This window comes from Echiichthys vipera (assembly GCF_963691815.1).
Source record: "Echiichthys vipera genome assembly, chromosome: 19".
Lineage (NCBI taxonomy): Eukaryota > Metazoa > Chordata > Actinopteri > Perciformes > Trachinidae > Echiichthys > Echiichthys vipera.
In genome coordinates this window covers 7,511,213-7,532,600 of record NC_139844.1, presented here as the reverse complement: position 1 = coordinate 7,532,600, position 21,388 = coordinate 7,511,213, and positions in this window count along the sequence as shown.

Here is a 21,388-nt window from a genome sequence, read left to right as displayed (position 1 = left end):
GTGGTGATTTGGGGGTATGATGCATGTGCAGTAACCGGTGCTACGCTGTTGGAGGGTTCCAGCAGATGGAACTATTAAAGTGATGGTTTCTGCTCGGGTGCTGCTTGGGTAGTTTTTTCTTCTCTTTTTATGATAGTGATTCAACTATTGAGCCTCATGGCAATTGCAGACCAGATTTTACTGCGCATGTGTCCCCCATACCCCCAAAGGACAGCCATCTTTGATTGGTGCCCATGCCTCCCGTAGCCTTGGTTTCCAGCAGCCGACGTCAAAGTATTCTCCAGCACCTGCGTCACAGGTGCGACCTGTGTTTCCGTTTCCATTTGGCTGTGGTGATCATGGATCATTGGCTATAGTGGGCTTGAGCTTCTCTGTACACTGACACCTACAGGTTTGGCTTGCTCTTGACGGCATATATACACACGTTAGTGTAAACAACGTTTTTTTCTGAAAACAGACAGGTGTGCATGAAAACGGAGATGGTGAAATGTCCGTTTATGAAAATAGCCGGCCACGTGTAAACGTAGCCTCAGTGATGAAAGCATATTGAATTCTGTAAAATGTTCATGCAAATGTCATTATTCAAGTTGCACTTATCCACATATGACTTAATAAAATCAGGTGACTCAGTTAAAACCACTAATCTCTGTTTAGGAGAGAGGGTTGAGATGGTGGATGAGTCCCAAAACACAGGACTTTTACCCTGGGGACCAGAGTTAATATCTTGGACGTACTCAGCCAAACGACAACCTCTTTTCTCATCTTGACCAAATGCTTAAACCTAAACATCACATTTTGTTTTCCCAAATGTCACCGCTGCAGTCAACTTCCCGTCCGGCGGATTGTGGATTGTGGATTGTTTTTTAGTGTTGGTAGGGTGTTAGGCACAAAAACTACCGTTACATGGTAAATGGACTTGTACTTATATAGCACCTTTCTAGTCATCTGACTACTCAAGGCGCTTCACAGTGTCTGTCACATTCACCCATTCACACAGACATTCACACTGATGGCAGTGGACATCTACATACCATCTAATCTGATCTAATCATTCAGACCACATTTACACACCCTTGCGCAGCATGGGGAGCAATTCGGGGTTCAGTGTCTTGCCCAAGGACACTTCGACATGTGGACCGGGATCGAACCACCAATCTCTTGAACAGAGGACGACCCACTCTTCTACCAAGCCACAGCCGCCCCCCGGTCTTAGTCAACAAAAGGCGAAGGCGAGGGTTAGGTATCAAAACCACCTGGTCAGGAGTAGAAAGAAGGTCACAGTTTTGTTTAGTACGTCCGGGACATGAAGGTCAACAGGAAAACACACCCCAGTCTCCTGTGTTAAAGTCCTGTTTTGGGACTCATACACCACCACAACCTGCCTCTTTAAGAGGAGATTTGCAGTTTTATGCTTCGTCTCCTGCTTTTACTATGTGGAATACACACAAAATGAATCTGTGGACAATGCAGGAATCACTGTGCATTACTTTTCATTGTTATATGTACGAAAAATGCATGAGAACAGTCTGACCTGTTAATGAGAATAAGTTGCATTAATTAACAGGAATGACACAAAAGTCTTGCAACACTATGTCAATATTTCTTGTAGTCTTACTAATCATGTTTATAATACTGATAGCATGGCAGTACAATTACTGCATACTCTCAGGCTACATCCACTGCTCTATTTCAGTGGCCAAAATAGAGGCACCACTGCTGGACAATAAACCCGCTGCTGGAGATGTTTCAAAAAGACATAAGTGAGACAGCTGCACGTTTCAACCAGGTAAGTTTGTCAGTATTTTAAATTAAACTACATATGCCAAATAAAAAACAATATTAGCTTTCAATAACACACTCAAAAATATGTAGAAAACATGTAAGTTCAGTTATTGCTTATGTCAGCCAATAAAAATAATGTCATTTTATTGATATAGCACAGTTTATGAGTCAATTTATTTATGACCACAGCGTGGCTCGAAGACAGATTTCCTGACAAATAAAGTTATTTATTAAACCAAAAAAAGAACAAATCTGTAGAGTCAGTATAGTGTCAGAAGTGGATCAGTGAAAATGTGCTTTAAAAACAAGGGAAAAAAGGCAACAAAAGAGGCTCTGCAGCCGTGGTGACGAGGACCGGCTGCTGCTCTGGATCACACTGGGTCCAGGTGTGTCCCATGCTGCTGATTACTCCCCAATCAGGTCTGCAGCCCTGCAGAGAGAAAACACAGAGACAGCAAAGGAACCAAACAGTCACAAAACACAGCTAATGAATCTTACTGTGAATGTTCAACAGATTTCTACTGATTTCTAAGATGACCTCTGGTTCCGTTTCAAAACCTCCCGCTCAGAGCTAAATATTGTAAACCTGCAAAAAAGACAGAAAACAAAAAACATATGTGGTCTTTTACATCCTAAATCCACAGCTACTCCTTACGGCCGTGTGAATAACACTAGTGGTGATGAAAGAATAAACTGGAAGGGCGCTCAAAGAGCACAGATCTAGTGACGAGATCTTCCCCTGGACACAAACATGTCAGAGGCCCCCCACTGTCTACGGAGGTACAAGACACCCAAATTCAAACAGTTGACTTCAAGTCTTTTTGCAGCCATTTTGTTTCTCTTTGTGCTCATTTTAAGTCCATTTTTAATTGGTTTGTATGTCTTTGTAATTGTTTTGCTTCTTTCTGTGGTGGTTTTGCATGTGTTTTTAGTCATTTTGCTTCTTTCTGTGGAGGTTTTGCATCTATTTTTAGTCATTTTGCTTCTTTCTGTGGAGGTTTTGCATCTATTTTTAGTCATTTTGCTTCTTTCTGTGGAGGTTTTGCATCTATTTTTAGTCATTTTGCTTCTTTCTGTGGAGGTTTTGCATCTATTTTTAGTCATTTTGCTTCTTTCTGTGGAGGTTTTGCATCTATTTTTAGTAATTTTGCTTCTTTCTGTGGAGGTTTTGCATCTATTTTTAGTCATTTTGCTTCTTTTGTGGTGGTTTTGCATCTCTTTTTAGGCTACGTTTGCACATGGCCAGCTATTTTCATAAACGGACATTTCGCCATCTCCGTTTTCAAAGATATCCTCATGCACACCTGTCTGTTTTCAGAAAAAAACTTTGTTTACACTAACCCGTGTATATATGGCCCCAAGAACATGCCAAACCTGTAGGTGTCAGTGTGCAGAGAAGCTCAAGCCCACGATAGCCAATGATCCATGACCACCACAGCCAAATGAAAATGAAAACAACTGTGACGCAGGGTCTGGAGAATACTTTGACGTCTGCCGGCAACTCTGTTTTTACATTCAAGCGCGCAACCAGAGTTCTTTAAAATCTCCAATCTGGCCGGAGTTTTTAGAAAGGATCGCTTTCAGAGGCAAATTCTCTGTTTGCGTGTAAACAAAGGGCACAAACGCAGGGAAATGTCTCTGTTTCTAAAAAATAACTGTGTACGTTTCTATGACATTGTTCTGTTGCTCTCTGTGTTCATTTGACATCTACTTTTAATCGTTTTGTGTTTCCTTGTCATCATTTTTTGTCTCTCTGTGGTCATTTTGGGTTGTCTGTAGTCATTTCATGTGTACTACTTGCATACTGATCAGTTTTTTTTCAGGTAATTTCATGTGCCCCTGGGACTGTGACCGTTCAGTAATCCAGCCAGGCTTCCACCAAGTTTCCTGAAATTCAGGTGAGTATTTTTTCTGTCATCCTGCTGAAACAGTCAAACCCAACTGAAAACACAGCGTCCTCTGTGGAGGTACTAAAGGTAGTCACTGCAGTAACTGTGGTGTCAGAAAAAAGCGTTAATTCAAACCCCGTCTGTTTGAAAACACTCTTTGAACGAGGTCAGCTAATAAGTCTTCACCACATATGACTCCAGCTGAATTCACGCCTTTCTTCTGTCTTCACCCTCTTTCTGCTTCTCTCTTATTTCTAATTTTAATGTAGTCCCTGTCATTAGCCATGTCCCACATATGTCTACCTGTCTACTTTTTTTTCCCTTTTTGTTGACACAACTGGGTTGGTGTCAACTTACATTTATTCTGTCAGTCTGTCCATGTGTCGGTGAGTCCTGTGGCCTTTGATAGAAGATGATCAAGCGAGTTATTTTGGTGCTGATTAGCGTTTGGAGGAATCACTTTCATCACTAGTTTGTAAGGTGTGAGTGTGAGTGTGAGTGTAGTTTTCATGGTTCAGTGCTGCGAGCATATGGAAACCTCCCCTGAGACTCATATGTGTTGCTGATTTGTAGCGTGTGTGTGTGTGTGTGTGTGTGTGTGTCACTGCCTTTGTGTCTGTGTTTGAATGCATGTGCATGGCATTTTTAAAGTATGCAGACAGATTGTAGCTGAGCATTTTGCACAAATAAGTTTGTTGATCAATCTGCAGTTGCACTTTCACAGGCTGTGACACAGGTTTAACACCTCACTGCTAATAACTGTTTACTTTCCAGTAGTCTGAAAGAAGACATGTTAAGGAAGGAGTTATCTTCCAAATTGACCAAAATATGATTTTGTCTTTGGTGTCTCCCCTTAAGTTTACACTACGTTATCTATGCTCCTGTCAAAGCCACCAGACTCCACTGACAAAAACAATAATGTTACCTCACAGAACGCAGGAGATGCTGGTGTGCTGCTGCCTCAATCGTTCCTAACCCTTTAAAACACTGAAGTCACACAACAACTCAATCAAACTAACTGATCCAGGCAGCAGTAATCCAGCACAGGCTACGTTATTCTGTCCTGGATGTTGCATATTAAAAGCAGATATAGTATAAAGACAGTGCATCGCAGCTTAAGAAGGCAGGTCGGGGTGGTGGATGGGACCCAAACTCAGGACGTGATACCCAATTCCCAGACAGCCTTTTTTCTAACCTTAACCAAGTGGTTTTGATGCCTAACCCTATCAGCCACCTTCTGTAGGCTAAAACCGATCACGTGACAGTAGTTTTGGTGCCTAAACCTCACCCGCACTAAACTTCAGGTCCAACACCATCTAGCAGTCTGCTTCCGTTCAATGTTTTGTAAGATATGATATGAATTTTTGTGCAGAGGTTTTCATGCCATATCCTACAAACGTGTAGCCTCGTGAGACCATCCTGATCTTTTGAGCTTCATCGTATTTTACTTGCAGATAGGGCGGCCGGTGGCACAGTGGTTGAGCAGTTGCCCCATGTAAAGAGGCTGAAGGTCCTTAAGGCAGCGGCCGCGGGTCCAACTCCAACCTGTGGCCCTTTTGCTGCATGTCTCCCCCCCTCTCATTTGCCAAGCGTACGTCCAATCAGTGTTGGCTGGAGGCTAGTTTAAGTGTGACACAACGCATGCATGCCATGCTTCGATGATCTGATTGGTTGATTTGGCCCGTATGTTGGTGATAGATGGTTTATCCAATCAGACACCTGTATTTTCGCCCCTTCCCAAAAGATCTCCAAACGAGAGTTCCTAGATGGATCTGCTAAGGAAATGAGAATCAATCCATCTGGCGGAGTCAGGTTAACGTGTTTATGAGAGCACATTGCGCTGACACGAGCACAAAGGGGATAGAAACCATTGATAGGCAAATATAACGCAGCGTTACCTTGAATAAAATGACAAGTTTCTCTGGTTTGAACATTGTTGGAATTATTTGTGTTAATGTAAGAACACAACTTAACTAAATATATTTCATAGTTCTACTTGGTTTAAGATATTTTAATACAGAAATGTCAATTTTATACCTTTTATTGGGACTTCTTGCCTGAAGTCAAGGCTGCGTGGGTAACGTGTGTTTAGGCTGAGGGCAAACACCTAAAGACTGGACTTCACTGGACTGTGGACAGATATTTTGACATATTTATTTAGGAACACACACTTGATTAAGTATGAGATCGCTGTCTTCCAGTCATCCATTCTCTGCCACTAAGCTGCAGGTCAGCGGTTGGTTGCAGACTGAAGGCAGCCAAGACGTCTTTCTCTCTGCAATATTTCCTTCATCTGGAGGATCTTGAGACATTCAAGGTCTGTATGATCTCTGCAGAGTTGGACCTGGAAATCTGGCTACTTTTCAGGTCCTCATACCAAAATAACACACGGGTTGTTTGGCTCCTTAGAAGACTTGATTTTTGTGGTTAATCTGTCAAAGCTGAACCAGATTGCAGGAGACTAACTTGACATTATGGGAGCAATATTCTCACTGGGTTTCCACCAGACTCTTTGAATATTAATATGGTGCTTTAAAAGGACTGGCTGAATGAGGGATAAATAGAAATCCAAGTCAATTAAACCAACAGGTGTTTTCAATGGAGACAGACTCTCTGAAGCTCTTGTTTGTTCCACTTCACAACCGTAACCAAGAAGCGCGGAGGAGACGAGAGACTTGACAAAGGGTCAATTTGGCCTTAAAAATGGTTTAGTTTGTCCCCCCGCCTGAGTGATCCAACGTCTCCACCGACGCTTCAAAACACACACACACACACACACACACACACACGCACAGATCCTTTTTCCTGCTGCACAGAAGAAGAATAGTCTCCTTTTTTTCCCCTCTTCTTCAGGGCGAAGAAACGTCACATCAAACAGCAGTGAGATGTAGCAGCTGATCACTTACTGGGAAGCGTGTGTGTGTGTGTGTGTGTGTGTGTGTGTGTGTGTGTGTGTGTGTGTGTGTGTGTGTGTGTGTGTGTGTGTGTGTGTGTGTGTGTGTGTGTGTGTGTGTGTGTGTGTGTGTGTGTGTGTGTGTGTGTGTGTGTGTGTGTGTGTGTGTGTGTGTGTGTGTGTGTGTGATGGAGGCATCTGTTCATTGGAATAAACAACTTTCCATTTTTAGCTGCCAGGAAGAAAAAAAAAGTAGGAATTAGTAAAAAAAAAAAAAATTCATCCTGTGTGTGTATGTGTGTGTCCAAACAGAAAGTTAGACAGCTCAATCTGTACAATATTTCTTTTTTCTAAGGGAGATGCCAGCAGGAGCGATTCTAATTTTAATCCTTTAGTCTTTTTTAAGAGGAGTGGAGGAGAAATGAACTGAGAAAAAAGAGGAGCCGGTTTTATTTTCTGAATTAACAGAAGAAGAAGAGAGAAAGGCGAGGTCGGAAGACGATATGAGATTCAAAGAGAGCGGAGCAGTAGAGGACGAACCCAGAAAAACCTCCCTCCTCTATAATTTCCAAAACAAGGCGAGCAGATTAAAAGATAAAGAGAGAGGAAGCAAGCGGAGGAGGACGAGGCCAGGCAGGGAGGAGATGGAGAAGACAAAGAAGGATAGAGGAGAAGGACAGATGAGAAAGGACAGGAATCAGATGAAAAGAGAAGGGCTCAAACCCAGGAAATTCACATCTAGTTTCCAAAACCAAAGGAAAGGCTAGAGTCCTGCGACTCCTGGGGACACGTTGACCTGTTTTACAGAGAATGGGATTATTTTGGCAAGGCACAGCAAAGCAGAGGAGGGGTGTCGAAGCAGTTCTTTCTTAAAAAGATAAGGAAAAAAACACCTTGTGGTTGTTAATCTCCACCGACCAGTCAAGCTGCAGTTTAGACGTCCATAATATATGTTGTGCAGACTCTGAAGGGCAGAATGATGACCCGAAAGAACAATGACCGAAAGAACAATGACCAAAAGAACAATGACCAAAAGAACAATGACCAAAAGAACGAGGTCGCGGGTACAAGCGGCCGAAATGGGTTTTCTCAGGAGGGTGGCTGGAGTCTCCCTTAGAGAGAGGGTGAGAAGTTCAGCATCCGTGAGGAACTCGGAGTAGAGCCGCTGCTCCTTTGCATTGAAAGGAGCCAGTTGAGGTGGTTCGGGATCATCTAGTAAGGATGAACCCTGGGCGCCTCCCTAGGGAGGTGTTCCAGGCACGTCCAGCTGGGAGGAGGCCTCAGGGAAGACCCAGGACCAGGTGCAGAGATTACATCTCCACACTGGCCTGGGAACGCCTCGGGATCCCCCAGTTAGAGCTGGTTAATGTGGCCCGGGAAAGGGAAGTTTGGGGTCCCCTGCTAAAGCTGCTGCCCCCCCGACCCGACCCCGGATAAGAGGTTGAAGATGAGAAGATGAGAGATGAGACTCTGAAGGGGTTTCATTAAAAAGTATTTAGTGTGTTTTCTTCGCACACATCTTCACATGTAAACAATCAGCACAAGATCAGTGTCACCAGTTCAGTATCTGACTAAATGTCTCCTCTCCTGTTCCTGAGTTATGAAGCGTGGAGATGTCACAGTGGAGTTGACTTTTGACCTTTGTGGATAGAAAATGTCATCGCTTCATCATTTTATTCTGTTAGACGCTTGTGTGAAAGGTTCTTGCAATTAGCGTAGGAATTCGTCAAGGTGACCTTTGACCTCCTAAATCTAATCAGTTTATCCGAGAATGGGATGAACCCGAAAACATCCGCCGTCGCCGGTGCAGAGGCATGAAAAGAGAAGAGGATGGGAGAAAATCATCCTCTCTAATCTCCGGGAGGATAAAAGTTAAGAGTAGAAGTGACAGAAAAAACTCTTCATGTTTGAGGAACAGAAAGACAAATGGAGACAGGACGATTCAAAGGTGAGAGGAAAGAGGGCAAAAAAACGTCCTCCTATTATTTCCAAAACAAGAGAAGAAGTGAGGGAATGAAACAGAAGAAAGAATGAAAACCCTTCTTCGTATTAATAATGAAAACTGTGAGGAGATTATTGTGCAAACCGGTGAGAGGAGAGGAAGAACAAAGAGGTCTTCCTCGCTGTTCTGTCAGAAATCAGAGCAGAGAGGAGAGGAGCAGATGTGTCCACAGAGGCACACTGCCCCCTGTTGGCAGGATGGTGTCCTGCACACAGATGTGGAAGAAATGATGTTTTCCAGCTGTTTCCCGGAAGGTCATCAAAAAACTTGGAACCCATTAAACACCCTGAGTCACAGGGACGCTGGGGTTTAAATTAAAAAAAAACATTATTCCATCAAAAGGACAAAACCGCACCGCAAACATTAAAGTTAAAAAATATGAAAACATAATTAGTTACATTCAAAGCAGCCAAGGACTTCCAGGTAACAGCTGGCATCAGACGGCCTGAGAAACTGCTGACTGCCTCCTTTTTGTTTTTACTCGTCTCTGGGTTGAATTACATGAACAACAGGTGTAATTTGTGAACCACCAGTGTGTCTGTAATCCGTCCCATTTGTGTGAGGGAATCGGGTCCAAGTACCAAGTACGCGTCCTCTGTAACGAGCACCAGATGTGGACGCAGATAAGTTGTTTACTGCCGTAAACGTTTGCTGGCTGTTTCCTGGAACATCCCGTCCTGTTTGTGGTAGAGTCAGAGGCCCCCTCTGTGGAGATAATATTCATTATTTATCTGCTCTGAGCTGCTCTTTCTCTGATTAAAAACACTTTCTTTCCATCTTCGATTAAAGAGTCAAAGCTCTTCTTTTGAGCACATGAACAGAAGTCATTAATGTGGTTTCATGTTTCTATCACTTACATGTCAAAGGACGACGCCACATTTTCAACAAAGGGCTGCAGTATCCATTATTTTAGTGATCAAGTAATAATAATTACTATAATAATAATATTACTACTTTTATAACAGATGACTTGTTGTGACTTGTTGCAGCTCATGGGGGAATTGTTGGGTCTCTGTAAATCATAAATAGGTCAGAGTGTGGTCTTTACCTACTCTTATTATCGGGTGTCTTGAGATAACTTTTGTTATGAATTGGCACTACAAATAAAAGTGCATTAAGTATTTACCATCGATTAATCGGAGAAGAAATACTTTTGCTTAATTAAGAGCAATAGTAAATATACCACGGACTGTTTACCTTTTCAGAAAGATCTACATTTGTATTGCTTGAATTGCACCAACGTGTTCTCATGAACACAACAGCAACTGCTACCTAAAGTTATGCGATGAAATTCAAACCAACAAGCGTGTGGATGTGCCGCTGCGTCGAACCAGAAGGTAAAACACAGGAAACCGGAAGTGCAGCGACGCACAAACAATAACGATTTTTGCTGACAAAACAATGCTTTTAGGGCGCACTCACACTATCTGTCCGTACTATCGCCCCGCGCCCCAGGCGCGTTTGTACACACACTACCTGGGCCTTGGTGAATGCTTTTTGCTGCCTATACGTCTATTCCATAGACCTCAGAGTTTTTGTGCGTCTTGTCGACTGTTTTTGAATATTTTCATCCAACCAAATCTGCAGTAAACACTCCACCTCCGCATCACACCAACGTGAACCTTTCACCGCCATTGTTTTAAATGTCCGAGCATGGTCCCTCCTTCTTTTTTCTATGTCTGAACAGATGCACATAAAATGACGTCAGAGACGCCGTGCAGACGTGCTTTACAAAAGCCCAGCTCTCCCAAACGATCCGTGGCTGGCAGCGTGCCGCAAATAGGTGCGGTACGGTTGCACTCACACTGGCACAAGTGCAACAACGCTCGAAAAGCGACGCACAAAAAAATGACACAAAAAAAAACAACGATATGTGACAGATTCTAGCCAACAAAAGTTGCCGGTTAGGATAAGGCGTGAAAATCCCTTGGTTAGGATTAGAAAAAAGCCTGTGGATTGGTTTAATACGGCCGGGAATTGAACCCTGCTCCCCTGTTTTCTGTGCCAGCCATCCACCCAACCTGCCTCCCTACGCGGCGCCTTGAGTCTCATGTGCCCTACGTCACATGCTTTCACTGTGTGAAAAGCACTGCTTTCACACAGTAACTATGTGCAACACACACAAATTACCAGGCATTAGTTTTTCGTTGTTAAATGTACAAATGCTCCATGAGAACAGCCTGATTGCACACAATTCTATTATCTGTAATCTATCGAAAACAAAAAATATTTAGGGGATTTAAGTGTCATATTCAAGCAATATACAAGAGCCATGCACCTTCTGCAGCATCAGTCTTTCAGTGAGCAGGGCTTCACAGTGTTGTTTCATCTGCATGTGCGTAATTTCACCATGTGTCAGGCTGCTCTGCGGAGACTGGATACTTTCTGCTCAGATACTGAAGCACTGACATTGTGCTGTTGTGCTAAGCTAGTTGGGTTTTACAGCAAAGACTCTCAGCTTGAAAATGAGCCCTGACTTTGGATACTTTCTGTAGTTTTCTCCGGCCTGTCTCTTCTCTAATCTAACGTCTTCTTTACGCCATGCCGCCAACATAGATGTGGTGTCAACAGCGTAAGACTGTTGAGCGACTGTAATAACCGTCTGTGCACTGTATATATTTTCATCTAATTATTTTATTAAACAAAGGTAATGGAGTTACTCAAGGAATCGTTTCAGCTTGAATGTCAACGCTTTTTTAGTGTTCAAGCTTTTCCAACTCGTCAGTTTTAGACAGCGTTGTGAATTGGTCACGGTTAAGGTCAGGATAGATACAAAACTATTTGGATATGTTGAGAAAAGATTGTGTTTTTATGCTAAAAATTCATATATTTGCTATGTAAATTAAGTCACGTAGGCTATGTAACTTTCCACCCAGAGACTATACGGTTTGTGTCCTGTTTGTGGCCTGTGTGTCACTTTAGTAACATTACAAATGACCTTACCTCGCCCACAATCTTTTCCTAACCCTAACCACGTCATTTTGTTTGATTTGACAACGTTAAACTAGTGTCCCTTATGTTTAAAACATCTAGAAGAGAGCGTAAGAGTTTGACGTGCAGGTCTAGAGCCCAGGTGACGCCCAAGGGTTCAGACAAAGTGTCTGAATGTGAAGAGTTGTGATGCCCCGTGTGGCCAAAAAGAAGATTTTCCTGGACAGATCACCCACGGGTTATGACATTTAGCATGATAAAGAGCATTCATTCATTCATCTTCAACTGCTTATCCCGGGGTCGGGGTCGCGGGGGGCTGGAGCCGATCCCAGCTGACATCGGGCGTGAGGCGGGGTCCACCCTGGACAGGACGCCAGTCTATCGAAGGGCATGATAAAGAGCAACAAAATGTAAATTATTATCTATTCTTCTTGCAGGCTGATGAAGTCTTTCATCTCAGTCAGAACAGACGCTGGAGGATCTGCTGATGGTGCAATTTTACTGCAGCATGGCTCCTCCCTGTGGGTCTCCCTTGCACCACCTGCACCACCTGCACCACCTGCACCTGCAGCCCTGCATGTGTCTTCGTGGTGGTATAATGTTTCCTATATACAGATTTTTGGCTGACCACGCAAAAAGGCTTCTCTTGGTTTGCTTTTATGGAACATTGCATTCATTATTTTAATGTTATAAGTTTTATTTTACATATAAACAATATACATGCCTTTTTTATGTCCATTTTTGGTTGTTCTGTATGTCTTTGTAATTATATTTGCATCTCTGTGATTGTTTTGCATTTTTTGTGGTGGTTTTGCATCTATTTTTAGTTATTTTGCATCTTTCTGTGGTGGTTTTGCATCTATTTTTAGTTATTTTGCATCTTTTTGTGGTGGTTTTGCATCTATTTTTAGACCATTTGCATCTTTTTGTGGTGGTTTTGCATCTATCTTTAGTCATTTTGCATCTTTTTGTGGTGGTTTTGCATCTATCTTTAGTCATTTTGCATCTTTTTGTGGTGGTTTTTTATGTGGTTTATCTATTTTTATTATTATTATTATTGTTTTACCTTTCTATGTTGTCATTTTGTCTATCTATTTTTAATAATTTTGTGTCTTTTGTAAGTTTAGTCTCTGTGGTTGTTTTGTGTCTATTTGCAGTCATTCAGCATCTTCTTGTGATCATTTTCTTTTCTTTTTTTCAGCAACATTTTGTGAGTCGGAGCCCCTCACTTTATGGGCCCTAGGCCTGAGCCCGGTAAGCCTGTTCCATAATCCATCCATGTGTACGGTATTGACATATACACTGTATATAGACATATTTATTATAACATATATTAGCTCAGGCTAATTTATATGAATCTTTTTAATGATAGCATTCACCACAGACGTGTTGATCTGTAGAGTGTCTCTCCATCTGGATGTCCTCCGGGTGGCCACTCTGGCAGCCTCCCATCTTCCAGACTGTTCATCACGGTGGAGGTGGACGGTGCCAGTCCAATGTGACGGCCAAGAAAAACACACTCTCTGCTCTCTTGAAAAATATCAAAAGGTTCTGCTCTATTTAAAGCTCTACATAACATATGGTCACCGATCAGATCACTGTGTCTTCTTCTCCAGTGTTTATTACAGAGATGATCAAATATGTCTCCATATTCTGTTGATGTGTTGCCTGTTTCTCACTTCAAATGTTTTAGTATTTTAGTAACCGTTTAGTTGTTATTTAACAAAAGTTTGTGACCCGGCCGGTAGCAGGCATCACCAGTTTGTTGCTGGGATTGGTTGTAGGCATGGGTGGATTCTGAGACAACGGGACCCTGGGCACATTTAAGAGGCCCCCCCACCCTGTCCACACAGAAACCCCCAAACTCAAAGAGGCGCAAAGAGTCGACTTCTTCGTCTTTTTGTGGTCTTTTTGGATCTATTTTTCAGATGTCTTCCTGTTCTATGTGGTCTTCCAACCCCCAACCACAGTGACAAAAACTGCAGTTCTCCGAGTGTCCAGTAAGAGCAGTTTGCACAATAGAGCCATTTTCAGAGCATTATTAAACCTGTTTAAGACCTGGTACAAAAAACATTCTAGTCTGTATGTTTAGGTTATAACTCCATGACAACACTTAGGAGGGTTAATATTTTTGTAACAGGCTAGTTTTTATTTTATTGGAGGTTAAAGTTTATGAATAATTAGGGGCGTGGCCTCTTGAGTGACAGTTAGCCTCTGGACCTCACTTCGCCCCGGAGGCTAGTTCTCAGGATGAGCATGCTAACACCGTCATCTCAACCTGGACTGCGTTCATTTGTGTGGTGGTGTTATCATAAGTGACACGATGATTTCAATCAATTGTACAAACACAAAGGCGTTGACGTTAGCGCTGATATGCTAATTGAATAGCCGCACATGCATCATTACTTGCAGTACAGCCTGCTATCGATGACACATACACCAGATGCTAATCTGGAGCACTAGGAGTATTCAGGCCATGAGGGTCGGTGTTTTAAAGTCTATGAGCATGGTACTGTGTTGAACATTAGTTTAAATCATAGATCATAAATGCTGCCTGCACTCAACTCAACGAGCCGGTGGTGTCTCAGCCCTCCTCCTCTGTTTAGCGATGGTTTCTCTACTTTTGCATGGGTGGCTTCTTTTCTCCTCCTGTTTCAACATTTGGACATTGTTGTCATCAAAGACATTGTTTTCATCAAAGGAGTGGGCTTTCTCCTTGAGGTGTAAGTGGACAGCAGAGTCCAGACCTGAGGAGTTAGCTCTCCTGTGTTGGGCCATTAACAAACATTAACAAAAATAAGCCGTAATGCTTCTTTGAACTCTGTGAGTCTGGTTGATTTTCACCTTCAGTGGCGGATGTTCTGGATGTCATGTGATTTATCATCCGGACAATAAACACACCGTCCTCCTCGATGCCAGACAGAGTGTGTGTCTTTACGGCAGTGACATTACCCACAATGCTTTGCGGGATGTGAACGTTCAAGGGGAAGACAGCATCAGTTTAAATTAGAGACACATTTTCTCTCACACACACACACACACACACACACACACACACACACACACACACACACACACACACACACACACACACACACACACACACACACACACACACACACACACACACACACACACACACACACAGAATATAAAAGTAACCTGTTTATGATCCAACACGCCCTTGCCCTTTTTTTTTAAGACATCAGCTGAATTGATGGCCTTGGTGGTGTGTGTGTGTGTGTGTGTGTGTGTGTGTGTGTGTGTGTGTGTGTGTGTGTGTGTGTGTGTGTGTGTGTGTGTGTGTGTGTGTGTGTGTGTGTGTGTGTGTGTGTATGTGTGTGTGTGTGTGTGTGTGTGTGTGTGTGTGTGTGTGTGTGTGTGTGTGTGTGTGTGTGTGTGTGTGTGTGTGTGTGTGTGTGTGTGTGTGTCGTGCAGAAGATTTATTATACTCACCGATAATAAGAAGAAGGAGGACCATCAATAAACTTACACACACAAATCCAATGTACACAACAACAACAACACACAGACACACCCAGGAACATACTGTACCTGCACAAACACACACGCACGCAAGCACACACACACACACACACACATTAAAATGTGAACTGAGAGCCAGGACTCATATAGAGACTGTGACAGGAGCGATAACTCTGCCAAGACCTAACTCCCTCTGTATGATGCTGATTTTATGGTTAAAATAACGCTTAGGGTTAAGTAATAAAATCACACCATATTTTTTCACAACAAATATGTGTGAGTGTGTTTAGACGGCCATAAATGGATTTACAGACATTACAGTCATCCCACGAGAAAATAGAACATTATTTCCTTTTGGTATTTTTAATGTTTATCAAAGATCAAATGACAGACTTGGTGAATTTTGATTATGCTGCATTAAAGTATAGCCAACGAGTACATACAAAATACACATGAAATAAGTGTGTGTCCCTTATAAATTAAAGAGAAAATGCAGCTAAATTATGAGGGGAATGTCTTTATTCTTGGATTTTTGCTGGGTGCTGATATGTTTGAGTTCAGGTTCTGACTACATACGGAGACAAAATTAATCACATTTCAACTTGATCTGGGCCGTTTTAATGCATTTAGCAGGTCCAGTGTTTGGGGCTGATAAAAGTCAACTCACCTGCTGAGCCTCACACTGCTGTTGTGTGTTAAATCATCATTATAAGGACAGCAGCTTTACTTTGCTTTTTCTTACCAGATTGTCTAAGCTGCCCGGTCCACGCTCATTCTTGTTTTCCTGCCTTTAAAAACTCTAAATCTGATCTAAGGAGAAAAGAAACTTTTAACCCCACCCGTTTCCCCTAAACGCTCTGTTTTTAGGTCCAAGTCCTGTTTACTCTCACCACAGAGAAGCCACAGACAACGTGGATGTTGTTCCTGATAGTTATCCACATTTCGAAGTTCTTGATAGTTGCTCGCTCAGAATTATTCACAACATAAATCTGCCCATCTGGAGGTAAAGGTTCACATATTCAAAATGTAAACTTTCTCTATTTAAAAAATTCTTCCCTTGCTGGCATGTCCCACAGCACTTAGTAAAAATCTGAACATGAACAACTTCGCCTCTAGGGCTGCCCCTAACCAAGGACCGTAGACGTCATTTAGAGCGATTAGTCGACTAATATATATATACACACACACACCTGCCAGTATAGCCTCAGCGACTGAATAACATAATTCAACATAATTAATAACCATTATGTTAATTACATGTTTAAGGTGGTAGGTCATGTTCGTCTAATGTTACATACATGTTTAAGGTGGTAGGTCATGTTCGTCTAACGTTACTTACATGTTTAAGGTGGTAGGTCATGTTCGTCTAACGTCACTTACATGTTTAAGGTGGTAGGTCATGTTGGTCTAACGTTACTTACATGTTTAAAGTGGTAGGGCATGTTCGTCTAACGTTACTTACATGTTTAAGGTGGTAGGGCATGTTCGTCTAACGTTACTTACATGTTTAAGGTGGTAGGTCATGTTCATCTAACGTTACTAACATGTTTAAGGTGGTAGGGCATGTTCGTCTAATGTTACTTACATGTTTAAGGTGGTAGGTCATGTTCGTCTAATGTTACATACATGTTTAAGGTGGTAGGTCATGTTCGTCTAACGTTACTTACATGTTTAAGGTGGTAGGCAAGTTCGTCTAACGTTACTTACATGTTTAAGGTGGTAGGGCATGTTCGTCTAACGTTACTTACATGTTTAAGGTGGTAGGTCATGTTCATCTAATGTTTCTTACATGCTTAAGGTGGTAGGGCATGTTTGTCTAACGTAACTTACATGTTTAAGGTGGTAGGGCATGTTCGTCTAATGTTACTTACATGCTTACGGTGGTAAGTCATGTTCGTCAAACGTAACTTACATGTTTAAGGTGGTAGAGCATGTTCGTCTAATGTTACTTACATGCTTAAGGTGGTTAGTCATGTTCGTCTAACGTCACTTACATGTTTTAAGGTGGTAAGTCATGTTCGTCTAACGTTACTAACATGTTTAAGGTGGTAGGTCATGTTCGTCTAACGTTACTTACATGTTTAAGGTGGTAGGCAAAGTTTGCATGTGACCTTCTTGAGGTCATCCTTGTTCTTTTCAAAGTGATCCCATATTTTATACGTCTTTCCAACATGATTGACTATTATAATATAAAATATACATAATAATAAAAAGATAAAGACTTATCAAATTCCTGAAAAGCTAAGCCCATGGTGACTCGCGTCTCGCCTCTTGACGCATCAGTTCTTCGCCGTTCCTTGCTCTCTCACAGAACGCTCTGTCGCTCTGCAGAGAGGCGCACCATTGAAGCGGTGACAGCAGTAGACGACTGGAAGGGACGCTGTGATGATGACAGGCAGAAAGCCAAATCATTTTTTTAGGACTGAATAAAATGATTGGTCAGACTTTTATCAGTAATATATAAGAAATTCATCTTTTTTAGTTTTAACACCTGGTGGATTTTTTTTTACATTTTAGTGTGCCATACGCTTATTAGGGGCATTTAAAGATTAAAAAAGAAAAGTGTAAAAATGCCAGAAAGGTAAGAATTGCTTTAAAGGAAAATTGTTGTGAAGTTTATCTGAGAGACAAAAGCTTATAACACTAAAGTCAGCCTTTTTTGGCCTCACCAAATGGTGAATAACGCACCGATTTCTAGGTCAATTCACATGTTATCAGCCAGGCTGTCCTCATTTAACTGCTTGTACATGAAACTTCACTAATGCACTGTCCTCCATATGTAATCCATGTATTTATTACTGCAGAAATTATATCCGGAGCAAAGAAGGAAATCAGGTGACGGAGTATAAGAGCGCCAAAACATTTTGATTTCGCTTTCAAGTTTGATTGCCGGTGTTTGCATGTTTGGCAGTCAGCTCATCTGTCATTTCCTGTTACTAAATGCTAAAATACATGTACCTCACTAATGCAATATAAAACTGGTAGCATTGGGAAACAGCTAGAGTTTCACTCCTTCCACTGAGGAGCTGCAGGGTTGCAAGAAATCATTTGTACTTAAGAGGACATTGAGGAGGGATTGGGCCTTTGTGAGGTTACAACAAAGAACAAAAGCACAAACATGAACTGCAGTTGATGTTTTTTTCATTCACTGATGAAACCAGCCAGACTTACTGGTCGGATTATTATTATTTTTTATGTTAGTTTGGTTTTGTTTATTGTTAATTTGACAGGGACAACGCACAATGTTACAATTGTACCAGAGTTAGCTAACAGCTAATTTGCAGTCCCTGAGCAGACAGACAACAATAAATACAGCATTAAAAACATAGTGTGTAAGAAAAGCATCGGACAGGCAGACAAAGAACAGTAAATACAAAATACAAACAGTAACAAAACATCAAGTAATTAAAACCTGCAGTTGGCATCGGCAGATCGAGTTGAATCAGTTAAATTTTGAATGTTTACAACTCTCACGCCCCTCCCCCTCTACCATGAGCTCCTCAGCTCCCTCCCATCGAGTGCTCGTCAGTGCACCACATTCCTGTGAAAGCGCCCGTCTCTTCTGTCATTGATAAATGGCATGGAGTACACGCTACATGGAGGTAGGTTGGCTATCTTATCTGGGGGATCTGTGGCGTGTGCACGACCTGTGCCTGAGAGTGCATATAGAGGCAGATTTTTATTTCCTTTCTAAAACCTGATTATTTATGTTGTTCTTTTGGAGCGTAGTGTCGGTTTCAGTGCATATGATTTAAAAAATTTTGCCAACTGCAACTTTAATAAATATGTCCCCATCTATTCAAAATAGTGGCTATGCAATCTACATGTGTAATATGTGTACAAAATATTAGATATAGACAGTCGTCAAAACTAAAACCTCAAGAAATAATTTTGTGAGTCAAACTATGGCAGCAGCTATAAAAATGAATCAGTGTGTATTTGAATTCCTCTGCATGCTTGAACTGTAATGATACCGATTCTGCAGCTCTGGTTGGAGGGGGGATGAGAAGAGAGACGGGTGTGACGCACAAGGTGGACTCCTGTGTGTGTGTGTGTGTGTGTGTGTGTGTGTGTGTGTATTTATTTATAGTCCTGATTAGCGTCATCAGCTCCGAACAACCCACTGCTGTTTCAGAAAGTCACGCTGCGATGCAACATGTTAACCATCAGCATGCGTCAGGGCCCACACCCAACTACAAACCGAGCTGTGTGTGTGTGTGTGTGTGTGTGCGTGTGTGTGTCTCTTCTTCGATCAGCTGTGCACAGGGTTGCCACCGACACAAATCAGTTTTAATACACAGGTATTTATAAGGAAAATTATCTTTTTTGATCTTATTCTACTATAGGTAATTATTATTATTAAAATTGATTATTTATTTATTATTTTCTTCTTATTTCTAACGTAGTCTTTCCTCCCCTCTCACTCTTTGTTCTTCAACATTAATATTTTACCCTCTATTTATTTTTATGTGCATTTTCAATTTGTGAATTAAAATAGTATTTTTTAGTGTTACAAGACTGTGTGTGTGTGTGCGTGCGTGTTAAAGAAACAAAAGAACAGAAAGAGGAGAAAGAGAGAAGAAAGAAAATATAAACATTTAAAATCCCTATTAAAAATCATGGAAAACTGAATTTTCTCAGAGTGCAGAAAACCTCCTGTAAAAGTTGGACTGGTTTTGCCAAACCAGTAGCAAGTACATAACATCCATCTCCATGTTTCATGCAGATCTGTTCTTTTCCGTCATCCGATGCCAGAAAGGTCGAAGCCAAGCATCTCAACATGCTTTCAGTGGATTATTCGGAGCTTCAAAGCGTCACTGCGGGAACTCCCAGAGTCACCAAACCCCCTTAAACCAGAGTGAAAAAAACACTGTAAAACTGCTGCATTCAGAAAGGGATTGTTTTCCTTGGTTTTGGTGCAATTATGACTTTAAAAAACACACAAGGGGGGAAAAAGGTTTAGTTGAGCTTGAACATGTTATTTTAACTCAATTGTGAAGCACTTTATGTGTGGTTAGTTGATGGGTCTTACGGGAAACACACAAACGGAAAAGGATTCTACTGACGCGTTGGTTCATTTGTCATCTAACAGAGCCGCTTTAATACTGCTGGAGTGCTGATTTTGGTTTGTTTTTTAAGATGGCGAAGCTGCCAAAAGGCTGGATCTTGCACTAACCGAACCTTCGCGCCCCTCCCAGTCTGCAGCATCTACGCTTTACATTTTGTGGTCTCCAAACCCAAGCTGAGAAAATTAGGGTGATTTTACTTTATCAGACTTCTCCAGAGACAGTAAACCGGGTCAGTCGTCTTTTATCTATTCTTTACTAACCGCAATCAGTGTAAAACTGTCAGAAATAAACTGTGTTTCTGTGTCCTTTTGTGCGTAGATCCACTAATAAAAACAGTCTTAAATGAGTTAGCATGTTTGGATCCCTTAGTGGGTTTTTTGAATGGATTTTTGGTGCCTTTACATAATGTCAGGTTTACACAGGCTCAGGGTATACGTAGGAACCCTGAAATTAAAGATATGGATTATAAAATGAATATATTTCGCAAGTCACTACAGGTGAATAGGGTAAAAACGAATAGATATCACCATGAAACTTCCCCGGTTGATTACTGACATTAAGTCAGTTAACAATGGAACAATAATGTGTCCTGTCACAAAAAAGGATCATTTCCACATTAAATCCTTTAAAAAAAAGCATCTACTCCTGATATCTCAATTAAAAAAATTCTATGAATATGCAAATTTTGTTCATTTCTAAAGTTTTCCTGCTGGAAAACAAGATGTCTTCTACTTCATTACACGCCCATTCTCAGTGTATGTGCACTGGCTGCTTCAGGTTTCTACATCACACTTGTATATAATTGGTCCAGATTGACTTCCAAACTAGTTGTGGTGTCACAGATCATCCTCGTAGACCCGCCTCTTTCATACTGTGTTTTCAGTGAGCGCAGAGAAACGTTCCACCTTCAGCAGGTGAGTGTGAAAACATCCTGTTGGTGTTAAAGCTTTGGTCTACACACTGAGAATCAGTGGAGTCTCTGAGACAGATTTGGCTCCCATTGGTCAATTTCTATGCAGGCCTACGGCTGATAGACTGAACAGATTTTTTTGGTTCTTTTTGTTATAGTCATATTGTGTAGATCGAACTACAGGACCATAACCGCTGTATAAACAGTGTTAATAATAATTACCAATATTCAAAATCGTAGACCATAGCGTTAAACTATAAACACACTGTCCATCATTCTGGATAGTGAAGCTCAAACATGCAACAGGATGTGAGGGGGCCTTTAACATCCTCAGACCAGATGGGAAAGGGCGACCAGGCTTTTTTCAGTAGCCGCCCCAAAGATGTGGAACAGCTTGCCATTTTCAATTAAGTGGTCCCCATCTGT